Here is a 22,275-nt window from a genome sequence, read left to right as displayed (position 1 = left end):
ATCCATGTGAATAGCCTTTTCAGTACCTTAGGATCCAATTCCTTGATCTTTGTTCCTTGTTAGCCAGTCCCACCCACAATTCTTCTGTAAATCTTGCCATCATTCTTACTAAAACTTTCAAGAAAGCTATTCACCTTCACTACTTCTAATTGTTTTCTCTCTTATTTGATGGAGATGTGCAGTTCTTTCACTTCTTTTTTCTCCCTTTTTATGTCTTCCCATTTTCCTACATAATCTTAAATTAACCTGATAGCCCTGCCCTTCAACCACTCTCTTAAAAACGGCAGCCAAGCTTTCTCCTTGTCTTTCAATTAAATCACTTGGCAAAACCCCAAAGTTGGGTTAGTTAAGCTTTCTGCATTTAGAGTCATATATTTTACACAAATTCACATGATTGCGTAGTAGTAACGCTATCACCAATGCACTCAAAAGTACTTCTTTGGCCTTATGGTCAGGTTCTCGCTACCATTCCCAACCGTAGCTACTGCAAAGCTTTAGGTTGCTTACCTGATTTCTACTTTCCTAGTAGAAATGAGAGACAATCAAAAATCTTCAATCCATTATAAATAGATGAAAGCATTCTATAAATAGTATTTTCTTAAGTCATCATTTTGTCTTAATTGAAGGAAACTAGGTTATATTTATTCATTTAAAAACTGCTTATTAAACAACTGTTTTGTACAGGTACTGTTCTAGGTACTGAAGGTAAAGCTTTCACAGAACATACATTCTAGTGGTTCTAATGATTTAAAATATGTAACTTAAAAATGTATCAGTGAGAGCTAATGATTTTTTTCAAATTTACCCAAAAATACAGGTTTTTACAAAACAAATTTGGTGAGCATAAGAATACAATTGCAGAATCATAAAAATCCAAACATGGCAGTGTAACTCATAAATCCAAACATTTTAGCATCACTACATAGGCTCTCTAAAATAAATAGGCCTTAGAATAATTTACCTTAAATAATAATATATATTATTATATAATAAAATTATGACACCTTAGAAATACATTTGATAATGCCAAATAATAAGTTTTGAAGTTACGCTAAAAATACAAATAAGTCTCAATTTCTTTAAGTATTAATAATATCTGTATGACCACACAAGTAACTATGTTTTTAGAAAACTAAATGTACTGGCTGGCATTTAGAAAAATCACAAGCTTTTAATAACATGGTGTAAGTTAAAAAACGTCCATCAACCTTAAAGGCAGAAAGACCTAAGTTCAAAAACTGATTTGGAGTCTTCCTAGCTTTGTTAGTCGTGTACAAATTACCTAACCTTTCTGAGCCTCACTTTATTATATGAAAATAGAGATGATTATTACTACATTGTGGGGGTAGGAATATTTAATGACTTAAAGAGCATGATTGAAGCATCATTAGTAGATACTAAATAAAATATTTGCCTGGTTATATTTGCTTATCTCACATAGCTTTTGTGTAAAAAATAATTTGGAAGGAGTCAATGAAGTGGTAGGTATCCCTAAGGGGGAAGCCAAAGCACCGTATCAGTGAGCATACTGGTGTTAAGAAGACTTTGAATACTAGTAATGACTTTGAGGAAACCAGAGACGATCTCACGATTTCCCTAAGCACAAAGCACCTTCTCAGGAAGCAGAGATGAGCACCTTAATTTTTGCAGCAGTATTATCATCCATTAAATATGGCTTTTAAAGGACACCAAGTGAGAACAGTAAGGACTTCATTTTCCTTAGTGAGAACCTGAAAGTGAAACTTGATATACATTGTTTTCTTCTTTGCTTTGCCCCAAAGTTGTCAGCATTGCATGTTCCTTCCCACTCAGTTAAAACAGTCTGTTAGTAAACGTGAAGCTCCAAATGCCGGGTGTAGATGAGACAACTATGCACATTCCTACCTTTTCCAAACAGCCAGGAATAGATCAAAGGGCAACTTTATGGCACTTGGAGTAAAAAACCTGCAGGCACGCACATATGGGTCGGACTGACAAGTTGTAGCGTCCGGGAGCTGGAAGAGAAGAGAAATTCCCGCAGTCACTTAAATTCTTAACAGAAGCTGAACAGTCACCCAGCGGGACTGAGCGTGGCAGGTGGGGAGGATGCGGGTTCTGTGATGATCACAGATGATTAGTCGTCTGAACGCGCACGCAGGGAAGAGTCTTGTGCCGGGCGCCAAAAGGGAAGAGCGACCGTCGCGCTTGCCGCGAGAGCTCCGCGGCGCCCGGGCTGCACAAAGAGCGGGACGCGGCAGGGGGAACCGCGCTCTGCGCTCGGGGGGCGGGTCCCAGCGGTCACTCCCTCCGCCCCCGGAGTCGCGGCTACCGCCTGACTAAACCTCAGCCCGACAGCTCAGAAAAGGCTGCAGTTCCCTATGTTGTAGAGGCTGCCACGAGCTAGAGCCCGCAGCGCAGCTCCCAGCCACAGGGAGGCTGGCTGAGCGAGTTGGAAAGCGAGGGGACACCTGGCCCAGGCACGCGGTCAGCTCTGCACGCGGTTGGTACGTACCTGGTGGTGTAGTGGGAGTGGGTGTCGCTGGTGCGAGGATGGAGGGCAAGGACTTGGGGAGTCAAGGGAGACTGAGCCTGCGAAATTGTAACTTTCCCATTTCCCACCCTGTCTGCACTAGCACCCGGAGAATTCAAAGCGGATGCCCCTTTTGCTAAGGCGACCACGTCATTCTTATGCACACTAGTGAAAGGGGGCGCTCAGGTCTACAGGCATAGCCAGGGAGGTCTGGTCACCTTCTTTTTGCCCACTGTGTCCTGAAGGTGGATATTGGTGACCTCCTGTTGTAAATTGCCAAGCCCTTCGCCTCTCACACAGACAATGCCAGTTGTTTTCCTTGGGCTGCGCGTTCAGAGCCCCAGGCAGCCCTTCGCGGCCACCCAGTCAATAGAGACCCGAGTTCTTACTGGCTCTGCTAGCGTCGAGCTGCGTGGCTTTAGCCAGGTCACCTCGCATAGCCACTATCCCTCTGTCCATTCTTTGATAAAATATGGGGATGATTAGAATGGATGATCCCCAGGGCAAGTATTGGATTTTCCTGGAGCCTAGGACCCCGGCCGGCGACAGGGAGAGACCCGAATGTAACGTGGTGGCAGGGGCTTAGGGGATGGGAGGCGGGGGTCCTTGACTGCTGCTACTGCTACTGCTGCACCCCGTTAGGGAAGCTCCTGAAAGCGCCTTCTCGGGGGTGGAGCGGGGATGAATCTTCCTTAACCAGCTGCTCAGGCTGGGGCTGGCAGGTCCCTGCTGAGTGAGGCTGAGACAGGCTGGCCTGCCCCCTCTTTTTTAGAGCTCATGCTAGGGAGCGCAGCTGAACTCGGTTCCTTTGGAAAAGTGCTTGACCTGAGCGAGGCACACGGGAAACATTTGAAAAATAAACCAGAAAACTGCAGATGGTGTTACTAGTCAGAGTCTGTGTAGGGCTGGAAAGTGGAGACTTGAGGCTGATAACCACTTCAACATTCACCTAGGGAAAACAAAAACAAACAAAAACAAAACCAAAAAAAACCCCTAAAACATTCATGTTAATGATTTGGGTACTGAAAAAGTATTTCATTAGAATTACTTTGAATCTTGCATTTCTTTTTGTATACATCTAGATTCAAAATCCATCTGTTCACTTTATCTCTTCACAAGAGTCTTTCTTCTTATGGACTTTGCTACACGTTAAAAATTATTCTGGGATTTAATATTCAGAAAGCTCAGAATTTGGATTATTAAAATGAGATCTGATGGACATAAGCCACAGCAAGTACTGTAATGTGGTAGGTTCTGGATCAAGCGTTTTGAAAACCCTTTTTGTTTTCTGATCTTACGTCATCTGCTGGTCAATACTCCTAACACTATCTCAAGAGAGTTCATATTATAAAAAAGTGTTTTGGAAAATCAAATCATTCAACTTGGAAGCAAAATATACTTTGGAAAAAAATTTTTTTTGCAAGAAGTTTTCGGTAATTGACTTTTTAGTCTTATCTTTACCACAACTTTCTTCAACAAAATATTGAAGGTTAATGAAATACGTAATGCAGGATATTAAAAAATGTGTCACATTTCATTTTTGTTAAAGTTCTTTCCTCTTCTTTAGTCAATATTAAACTAGAAATTTCGATTTTTAGAAATTACCCCTTTCAATGATTTTTAAAGAAAAATTTTTATTACAAAATTGTATACCTGAAATCCATGTAACTTTGCTAATAATTTAAAGAAAGTTTATGAAGTTGTAAAACCATGCTCATAATTCAGTTTTAGAACATTTTAATCACCCTATAAGATCCATTATACCCATTTACAGTTAATCTCTACTCTCACCCCAGCGAAGGCAACCACTAATCTACTTTCAATCTCTATAGATTTGCCTTTTCTGGACATTTCATGTAGACAGAATTATGCAGTATATTGCATTTTGTTTATGGGTTCTTTCACTTAACATGTTTTTGAGATTCATCCATTTTGTAGTATGTATCAGTATTTCATTCCTCTTTATTATTGAATAGTTTTCCCTTCTATGGATATACCACATATGTCTATCCATTCACCAGTGGATGGAAATTTGGATTGTTTTTAATTTAAGGCCACTATGAATCATGATGCTAAGAATATTTATGTGCAAGTCTTTGTGAGTACATGTTTTCATTTCTCTTGGGTAGTATTAACAGTGGAATTGCTGGGTTGTATGGTAAACTTATGTAACATTTTAAGAACATTATAAAATGATTTTTATGCAGAATTGACATATTTACAAAAGTAGAAAATTGTAGAGAAATAAATGATTCCTACTGGATAATATATGATTTGATATATATATATATATATATATATATATATATATATATATATATGTAAAGAGAAAGTTGGAAGAGGAAACACTTTACTTCCTTTCAAATTTAGAGCTCAAATCAGCAATTTTGAAAAAAAGAAGTAATATTTCTCATAAATAAAATACTTTTAAAGATAATTTTTTGGGGGAGCAGTTTTAGATTCACAGCAAAATTGAGAGGAAGGTACAGAGATTTCCCACATAACCCCTACCCCCACTCCACATGCATAGCTGCCCCACTATCAACATCACTCACCACAGTGGTACTTTTGTTACAATGGATGAACCTACATTGACATATGCTAATCACCCAAAGTCCATAGTTTACCTTAGGCTTCACTCTTGTTGTTTTACAATCTATGGGTTTGGACAAATGTATAATGGTAGGTATCCATCATTAAAATATCATACACAGTACTTTTACTGCCCTAAAAATCTTCTGTGATCTGCCTAGTCATCCTTTCCCCCAATATCTTCTTTTAATGCTAAATGAGAGTAAATTTGGTTTTATCAAGACTAAAGCTCATTCAATGTCCATTGCAAATGAGAAAGAAAGTAATTTGAAAATTGTATTTTAAAATGTTGATGAGACTCAGACCTGAATGGCTTGAAAGTTTTTCTATTCCTTCAACAGATTTTAGGAAATATCATTCCTTTCTGAATATGAAATAACCTTCTATAAATCCTATGATTAAAATAAGCTTCCTTAACAATGATGAAGCATAATTATTTTAAATAATAATTAAATATATTCTATTATTAGATGTAGATATCTAAGGCTCAAGAGTAATTTACATGTACAAATATGACATGTTAATGATAAATCCAGGACTCCTGTCTTACAGTTTTAAAAGTTCGACCATTAGTACATGCTCTTCTGAATCCTGTTGGTGTCAGAAATTTTCATATTAATATGCTCTACATACTTTTTATAAATCATTATCAGTTAGTGACATTAATAAAAAGAACTCCAGGTTAAGAATTTGAACTTACCCAGACAAACAAAATTGTTTATTATTATTTTTTCTTTTTATTTGAAGTGCAATTGATTTTGAGAAATCAAATAAGTAGTCTATGTTTTACTCAAGCTATTCTTCTCATTCTAGCTCTCAAAGGCAAATAGCAGCTTTATGCATCTGCCCAGGTATGATGAGTGCTACGAACTTTATAAATCATCGTGGATTTGTGTCCTCCAGTCACTCTTATTCTTAAAATGTGATGGTGTCCAAAAGCTAGGTGCTTGGTTGGAGAAGAAGTTCAGAGCTAAACAAGAATCAAACAGTTTGGATTTGTATATATTCCTGAACAGGAGGAGGTAATCTCACCTAGAATCTGGATCAGTTAGAATAGGATTTCTCAGACTGGAAAGAGGGCCAAGGGAGTGGAGACACTTTAAGATTATGTAGTCTGGAGCCAATACAACTTGGACACTTGTTGGCAGCAGAAGAAGCATTTACAGATAATATAAATGGAGCTAAATGCCTTCCTCTACCTCTCATATTCTCCCTTTCCATAGTCTCTTCTTCCTGCTAAGTCTGAAAATCTACTATGCTGATGAAAAAGAATCCCCATTTGGGAGTATGGAAATCAGCATGGTAAACTGCAGGTTTTTGTTTTTTGCATGAAGTAAAAGAGGAAACTGAGGTCCAGTATGATAATATCTGGAGTAAAACCACAGAAAACAGAAGAGTTAAGCCATCTTCCCAAACATGCTTATATTTAAATGACTATAAAATAATTTACTTCTAAACTAATCTTTATGGATGGGCTAACATGTCTCAGAAAAAAACACTATTCATAAAATCAGTGTGTGTGTGCGTGTGTGTGTGTGTGTGTGTGTGTGTGTGTAAATAAGAATGGCTTACATCTCATGCAATAACTCTTGTTTACTATGATCGTTTTTAAAAAAATGAGAATGAGTGCTTCTGTCATGGAGCCTATGGATCCAGGTATAATTTTAAATCTCAAAACACTGACATAAGCCCCTCTTGTCTTTCTTTCTCAAAGAGGCCTTGAAACCTGATAAAAAAGCTAGATTATAGATGTCCTGGTTTTTGTCACACTCTGAAGATTTGTAAAGAATCTATCAAACCAAAAGAAGATGTTACAAAGTCCAGGGCTGCCACAGAAACCACTCTGCCTCTCAGTTCCCCCATCCTTGAAGAAGTATGTCTATTATAATTGTGTGCATTGCTGTCAAGAAGCAGAACTTTTCACAGTAGTGAAAAGTTACAAAAAAATAAACCCAACTCTACATCTTCCTATCATGTGAAGGAGCTGTATGTATTTATTTGTATGTACTCTAGTAGCTCTAAGGAGGTTGGATTGAAGGGGTATTGGACAGACTGTTGTAGTAGGGCAAGCAAGGGATGCTAAAGAGTGAGTCAGGCATTAGGGATGAAAAATTAGAGATGAACAAGAGTATTCAAAGTCTAGAAATATCAGAAGCCGAAACAATCAAGCTTGATAATAATTGGGATATGAAGTTGGGGACAGGTGGGAATGAATAATAATGCTTCTCAGATTCTTGGCTTCAGTTTGAGATCTAACACGATTTACTAAGATGAAAATATAAGAATAAGAGCAGATTCGGTGGGTTTACTGGGTTGGATAATGTCTCCTCAAAATTCAGGTACTTCCTGAAACCTCACAATATGATTTTATTTACAAATAGGGTCATTGCTGTTATAATTGGTTAAGATAAAGTCATACTGGAGTAGAATGGGCCCTTAACTCAATATGTCTGGTGTCCTTATAAGAAGAGAAGAGCACAAAGACAGAGACAGGCAGAGGGAAGACAAACCTGTGACAGTGGTGGCAGAGATTGGAGTTAGGCAGCTGCAAGGGATTCCAAGATTTACCAGCTATCACCAGAAAATAGGGAAGAGGCATGAAATGGATTCTCCTTCTGAGTCCCTAAGATGGAGGCAACTCTGCTGACACTTTGATTTTAGATTGCTGGCTTCCTCACCTATGTAAGAATAAATTCCTGCTGTTTTAAAGCACTTGGTTGGTGGGCAATTTGTTATGGCAGCCATAGAAAACTAGTACAGTGGTTATGGGGGTAGATAATGACTAAAAGATGAACCAGAGGTGAAGGTATCCAAGAGGTTGTTTCATAAAAAGCGCAGGAGACATATATTTAGTTGACATTGGCATCCAGGTGGTAAACATTATGATGAGACCTCCTCTGGCAAGCATGTAGAGTAAGAAAATGGAAGCCTGTGAAGTGAATTCTCTGGGAGCCCAAGAAGAAAAGCTGGAAAGGGCATTGCTATAGCAACAAGGGTACATAGAGGTTTAAAAAGTGTACCATGATCAACAGGTCATAGTCATCAGAAGGCTCAGTAGGACAAAGGCTCAAAGGACTTTTTATTTGACAGTAGAAAGTGAGAGTAATGGCTTTATGACTGTGAGGTGAAAGCCAGGTAGCATTGGGTAAGAAATTGAAAGTAAGGAAATGGGGTCAGCCAGTATTGAGTACTCATCCCAGGATTACAGCTGAAAATAGAAGACAAATTGGGTGGGCAGTGGGAGTCAAGACAGAGGGTCAAATTAATTTTTAGTTAATGTTTCAAGGAGAGCCTTAGTTCTCTCTTTAGATGCCATGAAAGAGTGATTAGTGTGGGAGAGGCTGAAGATCCAGAAAAGACAATTCATGGAGCTGATTTCCAAAGGAGGATATGGGATCAGGGTGAAGGTAGAGGCCTTAAAAATGTAATATATTTTTCAAATTGTAATAGAAGCTTGAAAATTTTCTAAGGGACAGTAGTTATTTTTCTTTCCATGGAAATCAGTGTACATATAAGGACAAGGGAAACTGCTATTTACTGAGGAACATACCAGGCCCAAAGTAGGTGTTTCTACATGTTCATTTATTCTCCAAACTGTAGAATTGGTCTTATGGCTCTGTTCTCTAGATAAGTGAGTGAAGAGAGTATATATCCAAACTCATTTAATAGAAAGTGGCACTAAGGTTGCTTCTGTATCTTGGCTATTGTATTAATAAATAATGCTGCAATGAATAAAAGGGTGCACATATCTTTTCAAACTGGGGTTTGGGATTTTTTCGGATAAAAAAGTGGAATTGCTGGGTCATAATGTGGTTTTATTTTTAATTTTTTGAGGAACCTCCATACTGTTTTCCATAGTGGCTACACCAATTTGCAATCCCACCAACAGTGAACGAGGGTTCCCTTTTCTCCACATCCCTGCCAACACTTGTTTGTTGATTTATTGGTGATGGCCATTCTGACAGGTGTGAGGTGATATTGTGGTATATATATATATATATATATATATATATATATATATATATATAGTTATATTTCAATTCTAATGTTCAGTCGTAATTCCTTCAATATTATCTTCCAGTCTTTCTACATTTGTAAGGATGTATTTTTAGATTGATGTAATAGTGGTACATAGTTTGCATTTTACTTTTCTTCCTCTTAAAATTATTATTACCAGAATAAAAATGAATCAAAATAGCAAACTAAAAAAAATAACATTTTCCCTTATTATGTAACGTGACCTATGAAATAGTTTTTGGTTAGATAAAATTTCAGATTTAAGGGTATGAAACAGAATTTTCTAGTTTATCGAAAGGCTACACTCTGATTTTGCTGCATCCTGTGGTAATCACTGATTTAACATAGAGATGAGAAAACAAAACAAAAATATACCCAAACCATTAAAATACATTGCTTTAACTATTAATAATGTTTAAATGTAGAATTCAGTATTTCCCAGGATGGTATGTGCTTGCTATTGTGATTTCTTCAATAAGAATCACAGATGTGAAAATATAATGAAGTGATTTTTTCCTTTTGATTTCATTCTTTTGTCAACTCTCCATTATTACATTATAATGAGTTATTCCACATGTTATTTTCTGGGCAGATAATCTTTACCACTTAAAATACCATTAAATTTTAAACTTTAAAATATTCAAGTATTGATTTTGAGATAATATACATTGCAATGAAAGTCAAAAATTATAGAATTGCATTAAAGAAATAAGGTCCACCTATTTTTCTACCATTAATTATAAAATTATTTGCATATATGTAGCTCTTTAAAAACAAGTTACATGTACATATAATATATACATATATATACATATATATCTTATTTTCCACTTAATAAATCATCTTACTATATCTTTCCTAGACAATAATCATATTTTTAATGGCTGCATAGTGTGCTATTAATTTTTTAATTAATCTCTATTGGTAAATATGCAGAATTTCCTCAAATTTAGTTGCATAAATAGTATCATAGTAGATAACTCTGTTCATAATCTTTATACACTGTGCACACTTTTTTGACTAATGCCTTGAAATAAATCTCTATACATGGAATTGCTAAGACAGAGGACATTCACTTTTTAAAGATTTTTGATACATTCTGCAAAATATTTTTTTCAAAAACCCTATAGCAATTTCTACTCAAAATAGTATTTTTACTAATATGCTAACACTGTTTCAAAAAATTAAATTTAAAAATCAGTGGGAAAAGATAGCTCATATTTGTATTTCTTTGATTGCTAGTGAGGCTGAATATTTTCAGTTAGCCAATATTTTTAATAGGTATTTTGGATTTATTTTTTATGAATTGTTTTATTATATTCTTTGCCTGCTTTTAATCTTTTTTGTTTGTTTGTTTGTTTCAAGAGCTTTTTATTCATAAGGATATGAACGCTGTGGCAATTTTTGAATCAGGTTCTTTTTTTGCCATTAACTGTTTAGGGAACATTGCTAGGAAGAATACTGAAATTTTATGGATGTTAAAGCTATCAATTTCTTCACACACAGTTTCTGATTTTGTTAAGTTTGAGAAGGACTGTTCCATTTGTAAAACTATTCACTTACGTTTTTATAGTACTTTTGATTTTTTTTTATTTAAAATTTTAATCCTTTGGAAGTTATTTTAGTAGGGAATGAAGTAGGGAACCTAAAATTTATTACTATTATCATTATTATTATTGTTTTTAATGGCTAATCTTATCTCAAATCATTTGTTCTGTAACTGATTCCTTTCCCATTAATTTCAAATAGCATCCCGTGCCTCTCATCCCTGCACCTCTTTGGAGCCCATCTATGTCACAGCTGTCTGTACCATTGTGAAGTCCCATAGGTTTTCCACCCACTTACCTCCCTGGCCATCATTCCAACACGTGACTTCAGTCTTTTCCATTGCTTCCCTAAGTTGCCTCGATCCACATCTGTCACTCATCACCTCATCCCAGAAGGAAAAGAAATTCCATGTCCCACATCATAGCAGCTAGCTATTCCTAAATTCCCACATTACCAGTTTTGGAAAATATAATTGTATTAGCCCTGCAAAACAGGTAATTTTCCAGTGTCGTAAGTCTCTATTTTCATCATTTGTTTACTTATTTTTCCTGTTTGCTTTGAAACTTTGATATGCTTTTGTGCTGTCTCTCTGAACTAATCTCTGTTTTTTATTCTTCTGTCAAAAACATTCCATCATGTCCTCTGGAACACCTGTTCAATCACAGTAAACTCCTCTTGACCTCCACTTCTTTCCCCGAACCCTGAAACTTGGCTCTCCCCTGAGCATTCCACTTCCCCTTGAGGCCTTCTATTAGAGACTGTTTATTATTTCATTGGATATGATTTTCAGAGTGCGAGGTGTGTCACATGCCCTTAATATACCTGGGTCCCACCTCTAGACCCTTATTTCTCCGCCCTCTTATACTCACTGCTGTTCCTTTGAGCCATCTGGCTGCACTATCCTGTACCATTACTCATTCTTGTTATCTATTCACCACCTGGTGAGTAGGAACAAACCCTTCCTTCACTGAATACTCCAGCAACTGGTGTACCGTCATCTCCTGTCCTCAATCTGGGTAATTTCATATCTAATCCAACACCACAAGCTCTCACTTTTTGATCTCCACAACTCAAGCAGTAATCTTCTCTATTACTCCTTCTCACCCAACCTCTTCTGTACCCACACCCTGGGCTTCCTATCATAAGAAATTGTTCCTTCCTAAAATTTAAAATTCAGAAACTCTCTGGGCATAGCATCCTATATTCTTTTCTTACAACAATCTGATGATTCACTCCTACACTTGTCCTTTGGCTTCATTGGAATGGCCGATACTTTGACCCATCTATTTTCACTCTCCGTGCTCTTATTGCTTGGAGTAAGATGTTTCTCAGTGGATTCTACTTCCATCAGTACCAGTCAATGTAGAACCTAAGAATTCTGTGTGCTTCTGGCTAGTCCCTGACAGCTCTCTCCCTTCCAACTACAGCAACCTCAGAGCCTCACCACCACTTGCCTTGAGTCCTCCATGACCTAATGACCCCTTATCTTTTTTATGCAAATCACTGCAAGAATCCTTATACTCCCAAGTAGTATGACCAACTGTCCTGGTTTTCCTGGGATGGAGGGGTTTCGCAGGATGCTATATGGAGAAAGTCCTTGATATAAAGACGTCACATATTTGAAATTTTTACAATTCCTTATTTTCTTTTTACACATCATCTGTTTTCTTCTTCACTTTCAAGCTATAAGCTATTAGTTCATCTGAACTATAGCAAGTCCTTGAATAATATCGTGTCATTATAATGTTGATAAGATGCTATAGGAACTTAACTCTTATTTATATCAATTAACAGATGGTAAAATTGGTTTCATAGACTTTTTTTGTTGAAAGCCTCAGAACTTATAGACGGATGGACGTAAAGTGAGGATTTACTGTATGTGATATCTTTTACTGTTTTCTCTCTTTCTATGTGACACATTTAATCTAGTGTGGGTTAAGAAATTCAGATAACCAAGTACATTAGTTAGGAATGTTATGGTTGCCCATGACAGAAAATTTGCATCAAATTGGCTTAAGAAGAGAGGGAGAATTTGTCCAATTTATGTAACCCAGTCTTCAGTCACAGCTTAATCTAGAACTCAAATTATTTTGTAAGGACCCAATTCCCTTCTACTTTTTGGCTCTAATCTCTTTCAAATTGGCTTATTCTCAAGCTCTTCTGGGTGACAAAATAGCTATCAACAGCTCCGGATCTAACTTCCCAAGTTGAAACTCAAAGAGAAAAAAGTCTTTACTTAGTAGCTTTGGCACCTGTCCTACGATGCATCATGAACCCACTCTTTAATCATTTGCTGGGATGGAAAAATGTAATAAGCTTGCGGGGGTGGGTTTGAGTCACTCATCACTTCTGAACTAATCAGTGTGGCTAAGGAGTATTTAGAGTTTTGATGTGTCAGGTCTGGGTCTCAACTTCATTCTTGAAAGCAACTGAATCACATGGAGTGAGTATAAGAGTGAAGGCTCCTCAAAGGGGGATGGGATGTTGAGCAGGCAAAATTTTTACGACTCTCCGAATTGGTGACAAAACAGGTTAAAAACAAAACAGAAGCATAAATGGGCTCTGATTAAACCTGTAGGACTCTTTTATGAGAAAAGAAGGCAAACATTATTAGTGTATAGGTTTTGTGACATTTATTTTGACTGAACAGTAGTATTTTTATATAACCTGATTCTTGATTGTATTCTTTGTAGTTAAGTTGCAAAATTAGTAACCTTTGTGTAGATACATTTTATTTAATATCACTCTCATTGAACATCATTAATGGATTTTATTTTAAATTCTGCCAGTTCAAATAATATTTTAAAGATAAAATAATACATGAGAAAGAAGGGAATCTTTCTTCTTTATATAAATATTTTTGCAGCTAACATTTTTAAAACTATCAACACATGATTTGGGAGGTAGTAGTGGAAAACAATAAACTAGAAATTACAAAGCTTTGTTGTGAGGCCAGCTCAGCTTTTAATTAGTTATGTGACCCTGGAGAAGTCACCTAATCTCTTGACATTTCAGTTTTTTTGTCAACATAATTACACCAACATGAATAATACAATTTCAGTTCTTCATCATGAAATCAGTACACTGAAAAAAGTACTTGTATTATTCTGAATAGAATCTATAATTCCATATTTTAATGCTACCATACGTGTGCCCATTAATTTTCAGGTTCATTTCTGTGGATGGTTATAGATGTCTTTTATTTAAATTTTTCATGAATTTTGGAATTCAGTACATTCGTGTATGAGATATATAGCTAATGAAATTCAAATAAACAAATATCTATTAAAAAGCTCCTTCCTGGATTCAGGTACTTGTGTTAGTGATATAGTTAGTGCGTACAGGAAGGAGTGGGACCCCATCCATTCTATAGGAAGCGTATAATTCCATCTGTTTGGGGAAGTGAGGGAAGATAACATACACAAGATTTCTGTGAGGTAGACTGTAATATGTACCCCAAAAGAACTAACAAATGCTATAGGTTTCAAAGAAGAGAAAGATAAAGTTTGAAATTACTCAGAAAGATGTTATAGAAGGTGTAGTAATTGGGATGGTCCTTGAAGGACTGATGAAATTTCAATGAGTAGGTGAAACATTCCCAAGTGAAAGAACAATATGAACAAAAGTACAAATACAGAAAAGAATGCGATTTAGCTGTGTAGAATTTTAGCGACTAGAAGAAGATAAGGATGGAGAGATACACTGGGGCTGTAGGGAAGAATCTTAAATGCTAGGATGAATACTTTAGACTTAAATTTGTAACTACTTTTTTAGCATCTTTAAATGTTTTTGAGTAGGGAGTCATATAACCTGTGCTGTGCTTTATGAGTCAAAAAATATTTTTACATGTTGTTTATATGTGGATAAATACAAGAGTTGTATACATTTTTTAAGCCAGATAGAGAAGAAATGGTTATTAATAGAATCTGTTAAAAAATATGAAAGAGTTTTGTTTTATGGCCTATTCAATAAGAATTGTATATTTTTAAGTTGTATTAATAGCAGTATCTTATCCAGAACAAGGAAAGTGATGACCCAACTCTGCTCTGCCATGATCAAATTATTCTGGATACTCTACTCCTACAAATAAATACACACACACACACACACACACACACACACACACACACACCACATATTGATCAGCATGGTGAATTATTGCAGAATGATAGAAGGACTAGTCATAAAATGGAGATATTTAGCTAGGAGAAATGAACACTTGGTAAAGAAGGCATGGAAATGTAGTATAATACGATATCTCAAAAAGACAAAGAAACAACAGAAGCTTTGGAGTTAGATGCATATTTAGTTATCCTTTTGTAGGCCTAGTTCCTTTATTTTCCTTCCTTCCTTCCTTCCTTCTTTCCTTTCCTTTCCCTTCCCTTCCCTTCCCTTCCTTCCTTCCTTCCTTCCTTCCTTCCTTCCTTCCTTCCTTCCTTCCTTCCTTCCTTCTTTTCTTTTTATAGCATAGAGGTACTGTTTACTTTCAGCTCTAGTGTTGTGATTAATGATTGTCAAGTACCCAACACATTTCCTGGCATCCAGTACAGAAGGAACACATCCTCCATTAGTTGTGACCATTATTATTATTATTTTTTTGAAGGAATGTCTTAGGTACATAGGGGTTTAGGCTGGCCCTGTGAGGTATCTGAAGAAAGATTTAGGACTAATATTGAGAGAAAATGATTTTTGCCACAAAATAAAAAAAGATGTTACAAAAGTTAAGCTGCAATTAAAAAGTTATGGTATCTTACAAAACAAATTTGTGTAAATTTGGCACTCTATAGTGTGTTTATTTTATTTTAATACATAAATATGCCTATATATATAATCAAGTAATACTGTTTTGATATACAAAATTCATCATATGGTTGTGAGTATCTTCAGCATGCAGTCAAGTATTTCTAAGGGTACAGGTTTCCCAGTTGAAGAAGCACGGGCTTGCAGAATACAGAACCCACAAGCTTGGAATAGACTAAGAATTCTCAGTTTAACACAGGCTAATAATTCCGATTTCTATAGAATAGAATTTGTGTTGCATGGATAGTTGTATGAATATATATATGAATTTAAGAAGTTATGGAAAAAGCATAGAAGCGTTATTATATTTGAAAAAGGAAACCAATATCTTTAGTTCCTGAGGTGATGAGGTAAGAGTGGCTTCATAATATTACACTTGGCTGCTGCATTTGTGGCCTTTTGTGTGTTGTTTGCTCATGTTTCCATTTATTTTTTAGTTAGTGTTTTGAGGGGGATAGCTGTTAAATAAATGATGTTTTGTGAAGTATTATTTAAGAGGTTTTAAAATTAGAATAACTTTTTTTTGCTTTTTATTTAACCCTACTTTTTTTGTTTGTTTCCTTTATATTCACTTCCCTATTTTAGTTGCACCAAGATTTCTGCAAAAACTGCTTTAAGAATTGCTAATCTGAGTGGGAAATTATCTTCCTTGAGATCAGTTGCAGACCAGCTTTTAGTGATTTGGTTACCAAGTAGTTCCCTTGAGTTTCATGTTATTATGATTATAATAAAGGGGGCACAGGCCATCTGATTATTTCAGCCCTATTACTGGATGGATTGGATCACTATAGAAATATCTGCTGTTTTTCCTCTATGATTCACCATAAATTTAGGGAGAAAAAGACCAGGCCACAGTCAGGAGATTAAGTTTTTGTTGTTGGTGAGTTGTTTTATTATCCTTTCTTGGTTAATTAAGAGGTTAAACATGCGCAATCCTCACATATTTTACAATTTTACCTAAGAGTACAGTTCTCTAACCATTAGTAAACTATAGTATAAAATACCTTCTTAATGCCAAGGAATATACCAGGTTGAACAGAACAAGGTCCTAGATCTTGAAGAACATGGAATAAATATTGAGTAGGTAAATGACTGTAAAACAATGTGACTAATATCACCATAGCAGTATGAATGAAGTATGCAGATGTTCAGAGGTGGTGATAAGTAATTCTAACATCAAGGACGGTTTCTCAGAGGAGGTAATGTTATTGCTAGGTCTTGAAAGAGAAGCAGTAGTTTGCCAGGCAAAGGACAATGTGTCCTTTGAAGAGGAAAGAGACTTAAAGTGACGTGATTAGGGAACTATAATTAAATCAGCATAGTGGATAGCAGCATATATGGTTGGAAGTTTGACAGGAAGTAGTTTCAGAAGTGCCTTGTGGTATCATGCTAAGTAGCTTGGATTTGACTATTTTGAATTAGTGCAGTAGTAGAATCTTATTTGTATTGTGATTTATTTGGCGGCAAGTCCATTTCTCTTGGAGAACATACCTCTTCCTCTATAACGGAGAGGTAAGAGACAGCAGGGGACATAAAGGAAAGGCTGGACTCTTGGTTTGATGTCTGGGTAAGTTTTTAGATTGGTTGACTGGACATGTTGCCTTTTTCCAAACAGGTAGGCTGTATATGGATAGAAAAATATGACCAGTTTAGATTTGTGTGGAGTTTGAGTTAAGGGTCTAGAGCACGAGTGTCCAAACTTTTTTCAACGTTTTTCACCAAGGGCCATATGCGGTAAAATACACAAACAGCCGGGCCACTCACTTGAGGTGAAGTACCTATTGCCTCACCTGGTTTATTTAAGTAAACTAAATATATTTTTGGAATTTGCTGCGGGCCAATAAAAAATGGATTGTGGGCCGCAGTTGGCCCGCGGGCTTCACTTTGGACACTCCTGGTCTAGAGCTAAGGAGACATTGAGACTGAAGATGTAAATGTAGGTTTAACTATAGATAAGAATAGAAAGTCTTTCCTAAAAATTGCTATACTTAAAAGGAGTTATGTTTAAAATATTTTAGGAAAAACCTTGCCATAAGAATAATGTGGTTTAATTCTTATGTTTTCCCATTTTTATTTTTTTGTCTGTTAATAGAAAATATCTAACTAGCAAAATTCTTTCAAATTATGAAAGCTTTGAAAGTCATATTTTAAACGTGATTTTAAAAAGGAATGTCCTCCTTTATGTGTATGTGTGTGCTTTTTTTAATAGACTTCCCCCCACCCCTCTACCCCCACAAATTTTGGCTGTAATGCATTAGTTTTCTGTCAGCTTCTGTAAAGATCCAAGGATAGCGTTTAAATTAAGGGTAGGAAGTAGCTCTGCTCTGATTTTTACTTAGAGACAGTTGGAGAGCATTCCGTGAAATATGTATTAATTATGTAACTAGTTAGTCACTTAGGGCCCCTGGCCTCCTGTTAACCTGGCCCCCTTGAGAGGCAGTGCTATGGGAGCAGCTGGGGCAGACTCAGCGCTGTTGCCTAGCAGTCCCAGAGGAGCCGTCATAAGGGGTTGTTGCTGAGCAACCAGAGGCTCATGGTGGCGCGTCAGCCCCGATGGAGTTTTACAGTACTTGTGGGCCTGCCCCCATGGGAGAAGCAGTAGTCTGGCAGGGCAAGCCTCCCTCAGAGACACAAGGGTTGCTAGCAGTAAGTATTTGACCTTAGAATCAAAGACAACAACTTATGTTCTATGAACATGCAAGCAATTTATGGAATAATTGATGTAAATCCAATTAAATATGAACTTGGAGCAAGGCAGGTAGCTGTGGCAGATAGAGTTCCCATATCAAATATTTCCATTTCAGTTCTTTCTCCTTCAGGCGTAGTTAGTTGCAAGGTAAATTTTCTGGGTCAATGGAAAGTAATTTTTCTTTATGCCATATTAAATATGTAACTTTCCCTGTTAATAGTATTAAGCCAAAACAAATGTTTACATTTGAGAAAAATCAGCAAGCTAATTCTGGTCTTGTCAAATGGGCCTGAAATGGCAAAGTATTTGATTTAATATCGATGCAAGAAATTGCTACTAATACGGGAAATACTGCTTCAAAGTTTCTTTCTGTATAAGAAAGTCAGAAGATAATTCACCAGGACCACATCTTATTTTATTTGTAATATTTGACACAGTCCATAAATGACTCTTCAGGAGAGTTGATAAAATGTCGAAACTAAACAGCTCTTGTAAGGAGGCTTGAATTCTATTTTTAGGACTTCCAGTCACCTGTGTTAAGCAATGGCTTCTTGTGAGATCTAGGCACATATTGTAACAGCCAAAATTGAGCTCTTTCAATAGCTTGGAATAGCACACAGTTGCATCTGAGGCTAAAGTGTGAAGTAGAGAAACATGCAACTGTTAGAGCTGAGAAATAATTAACATTGGCCAGCTAGAGAGAAGTGATATAAACCTTTCTTATCTCCTTCCCCGCCTCTACCTTTGCATCCAGTACTTCCGGCCTTGGGTGGTTACTGTTTGCCCGCTGATCCTAAGGGTTCAGGAGGCATGGCTTTGCTCTGGGTACACAGGGGAAACTTCTTTGTTGGCACTGGGGGCCTCCCTCTTTGAGGGAACCTATATTTTTAAAAATAAAAATAATAAAAATTCCTCTCAAGAATTGCACACAGATTTTTGTTTTACTCACAAACATGCACACCCGCTAATGTGTCTAAGCCATTCACTTAGAGTACTACTGAAATATATCAGTAGTAATAGAAAATTTAAATGTTTTCCTAAGTGGCCTTATTTAAAACTACTTAATGTTTAAAAGTGATCTTTTTACTGTTTTTTATCATACATATCATTGGCACAAGTATTGTATTTATCCTTGTTGTATAAGAGTATCAATAAATCTAAAATATATTAAGCATAGTATGTGCCAGGTATTGTTTATATGACTTAAATTCAGGATATTATTTAAATCTCCCAACAGGTCTTTGTGATAGGTACTATCAGCATGGATATTTTATATATGGGGAAATCTAGTCCTGCCCAGAAAGGTTGGTATCTAGACCAAATATACACAGTAACAGATTTATAATCAGAAAGTCTGTCTTCGGACTCTGTGCTCTCTATCATAACACTATACTCTAAGTACTATATGATTTCATGTGGGCAACACAGGAAGTCTTCTTTTGAGGTTATATTTGTTCTTCTTTTTCTAGTTCTTTAAGGTGTAATGTGAGGTTATTTATTTGGGATTTTTCTTGTTTCTTGAGATAGGCCTGTAATGATATAAATTTCCCTCTTAAAACTGCTTTCGCTGTATCCCCCAAATTTTGGTAGGATGTATTTTCATTCTCATTTGTTTCTATGTATCTTGATCTCTCCTCTAATTTCTTCTTTGATCCGTCGTTCTCTAAAAGTATGTTGTTTAATCTCCATGTATTTGTGGTTTTTCCTGCTTTCTTTTTGCAGTTGATACCCAATTTCAAAGACGCGTGATCAGAGAATATGCTTGGTATGATTTCAGTCTTCTTAAATTTGCTGAGGCTAGTTTTATGTCCCAATATTTGGTCTATCCTTGAGAATGTTCCATGTACACTAGAAAAAAATATATAGTCTGATGTTTTAGGATGAAGTGCTCTATAAATGTCAATTATGTCCATTTCATCTAATGTGTCATTTAGGGCTGCTATTTCGTTATTTATTTTCTGTTTGGATGATCTATCCGTAGCCGTCAATGCTGTATTTATGTCCCCTAGTATAATTGTGTTTTGATCAATTTCTCCCTTTAGTTCTGTCAGTAGTTGCTTGGTTTATTTTGGTGCTCCCTGATTGGGGGCATAAATATTGATGACTGTTATGTCTTCTTGTTGTATAGTCCCCTTTACCATTATAAAATGTCCATCTTTCTCTCTTGTTACATTTTTTACCCTGAAGTCTGTTTCATCTGATATCATTATGGATATACCTGATTTTCTCTGGATACCATTTGCTTGGAGTTTGTTTCGGGGTTATAATGATATAGTGAGAAAATGCAAGAGAGTGAAAAGTATGAAATAATTTACATAACTGAATTTGCTTATTTTATTATTTGGGCCTATAGAGCACAGCTTTTTAATCAAGCTTCTTTACATCCATTCACATTGTACGAACATGAAAAATAATTCAGGCATTTAGCACTGAACTTTCTTTTTAGTATGACATGTGAGGTATATTTTCCTTGGCATATGAGATGTTGAAGAAAGGAAATAGTTAAAAGAAAAATTAGAGAAAATGAATAAGTGAACTGTTTTTGAGTCAGTTCTCCAAAAAAATCATATTTCTTAGAGCTTTAGATACAAAGCAAAATTAATAAGAGTCAAGGAACTGCTGTTTAGTCATAAGAGAAAAATAATACTTGGGAAAAGTTACATATAAAACTTAGGTCAACAGTCCAAGAATATGGTGAGGCACTGTGGTGACTAGTATCAATCTCAGGCTTTAGAGTCTGAAAAGGCTGAACTTGAATCTTGTCTCTGTGACATTGACTTTAGTTGTGTGGCCTTAGGCAGGTACCTCACCATCTCTAAGCTTTGAAAAAAGTCTGCTCTGTGGTAGATTACTTGTGTTGATTAAATGGAATAAAATGCAAAGTATCTTGCAAGGTGCATGACACAGGACACATATTTACTTAATGTTAAAGTCCTTTTATCTCCTCTCCCTCCTAGCAACAATAATAAAGTAAAAGGAGGCTTATCCTGGGGATCTGAAGGGGCAAGGGAGTTTCACAGTGGGATGATGGGATCAAAGTTTGTCGACAGTTTTAAGACTCTTGGTCAAATTTGCCAAATTGCTAGGTAAAAGCAATTGTACAATGCAGGTGTTACATTTTTAATTAGAAAACCTGATTTTATTTTGCCTGTTACAGATGTTTATGGTATTGACTTGAATCTAAGAAGACAGTTCGACTGAATGTTTAACTGTTTGTATTAACTGAATCTGAAACATGAATATATTTCTGATTTGTAGTCCTTTTCATTAGTTCCTCTTAATTCATTCTCTAGCTACGAAGGCTTCATGAAATGTTTTTATTAATAATTTCAGATAAATTAGAGATATGGCACTTAGATAAAATTTTAATTGTGATCATTTGTGTATATTTCTTACCAACTACTGTAGGAGTGACACTCTCTCTGTCTTTTAAAACAGGGTTTGTGTTTCTTCCATGATGTCTACCACATGGTAGACAATAGTATTTGCTGAATGGATGGATGGATGGATGAATGGATGGATGGATGGATGGATGGATGGACCACACAGGTTATTTGCAATTTTATGTACCTACAGTAGCTGTTAAAGCTTTTGAAAATGTAGCAATAACTAAGGATCTATTTGTAGGATAGTTGAAATTGTAGAAATCAAGCGTAGATAGCAGGAAAAAATAGGAGAGAATATGCTAAGGGGTCAATGAGAAGTAAACTTAAGAATAAGTAAATGAAAGAATTTGAATAGAATCAAGCTCATTTGTTGTGAACACTTTTATAAATAATTCCATGAGTTTTTCATATTTTCACAAAGGTAAAAATTCATGATGTAAATACAACTTTTTAGAGCTATATGGAGGAAGAGTGAGCGTAAAACATTTGCAAATCTTCATATTGAAGTTATAATATACCTTTTACTCATGCAAGCAAAAATGTATGAATTTTCCATTCAGTAATCACTAAATAAGTGCCTACATATATCGTGCTGAGTCTTACAGATGGATGAGTGAAACATTGCCATTCAAGATACTCACAGGCTGCTAGGGAAAACTGTCACACATAGAGCTTTAATGCAAAGCCGACTACGCTAAGTACATCAGAGAGTTATGAACAAAGTGATTTAGTGG

General features: G+C 36.1%; 1 protein-coding gene across 6 annotated transcripts in view; it reads left to right on the top strand.

Moving 5' to 3' along the window:
• Positions 1-2,107: 2,107 nt before the first annotated feature.
• The window catches only part of PKIB (cAMP-dependent protein kinase inhibitor beta), a 98,344-nt gene continuing 78,176 nt past the window's right edge, over positions 2,108-22,275 (top strand). For 3 of the 6 annotated variants that reach the window (XM_074333508.2, XM_019740965.3, XM_019740964.3), the window contains exon 1: positions 2,117-2,483. The gene's annotated coding sequence lies outside the window, so the exon portion shown is untranslated. Of the gene's footprint in view, positions 2,484-22,275 lie in introns of all 6 variants that reach the window. The other 3 variants (XM_019740967.3, XM_019740966.3, XM_019740963.3) reach the window with 3 other exon arrangements.

This window comes from Rhinolophus sinicus, chromosome 2 (genome assembly GCF_057876585.1).
Source record: "Rhinolophus sinicus isolate RSI-liver-muscle chromosome 2, RSI-T2T, whole genome shotgun sequence".
Classification (NCBI taxonomy): Eukaryota; Metazoa; Chordata; class Mammalia; order Chiroptera; family Rhinolophidae; genus Rhinolophus; species Rhinolophus sinicus.
Note: the sequence above shows the minus strand (reverse complement) of the source record. Positions and strands in the feature narration are given on the sequence as shown.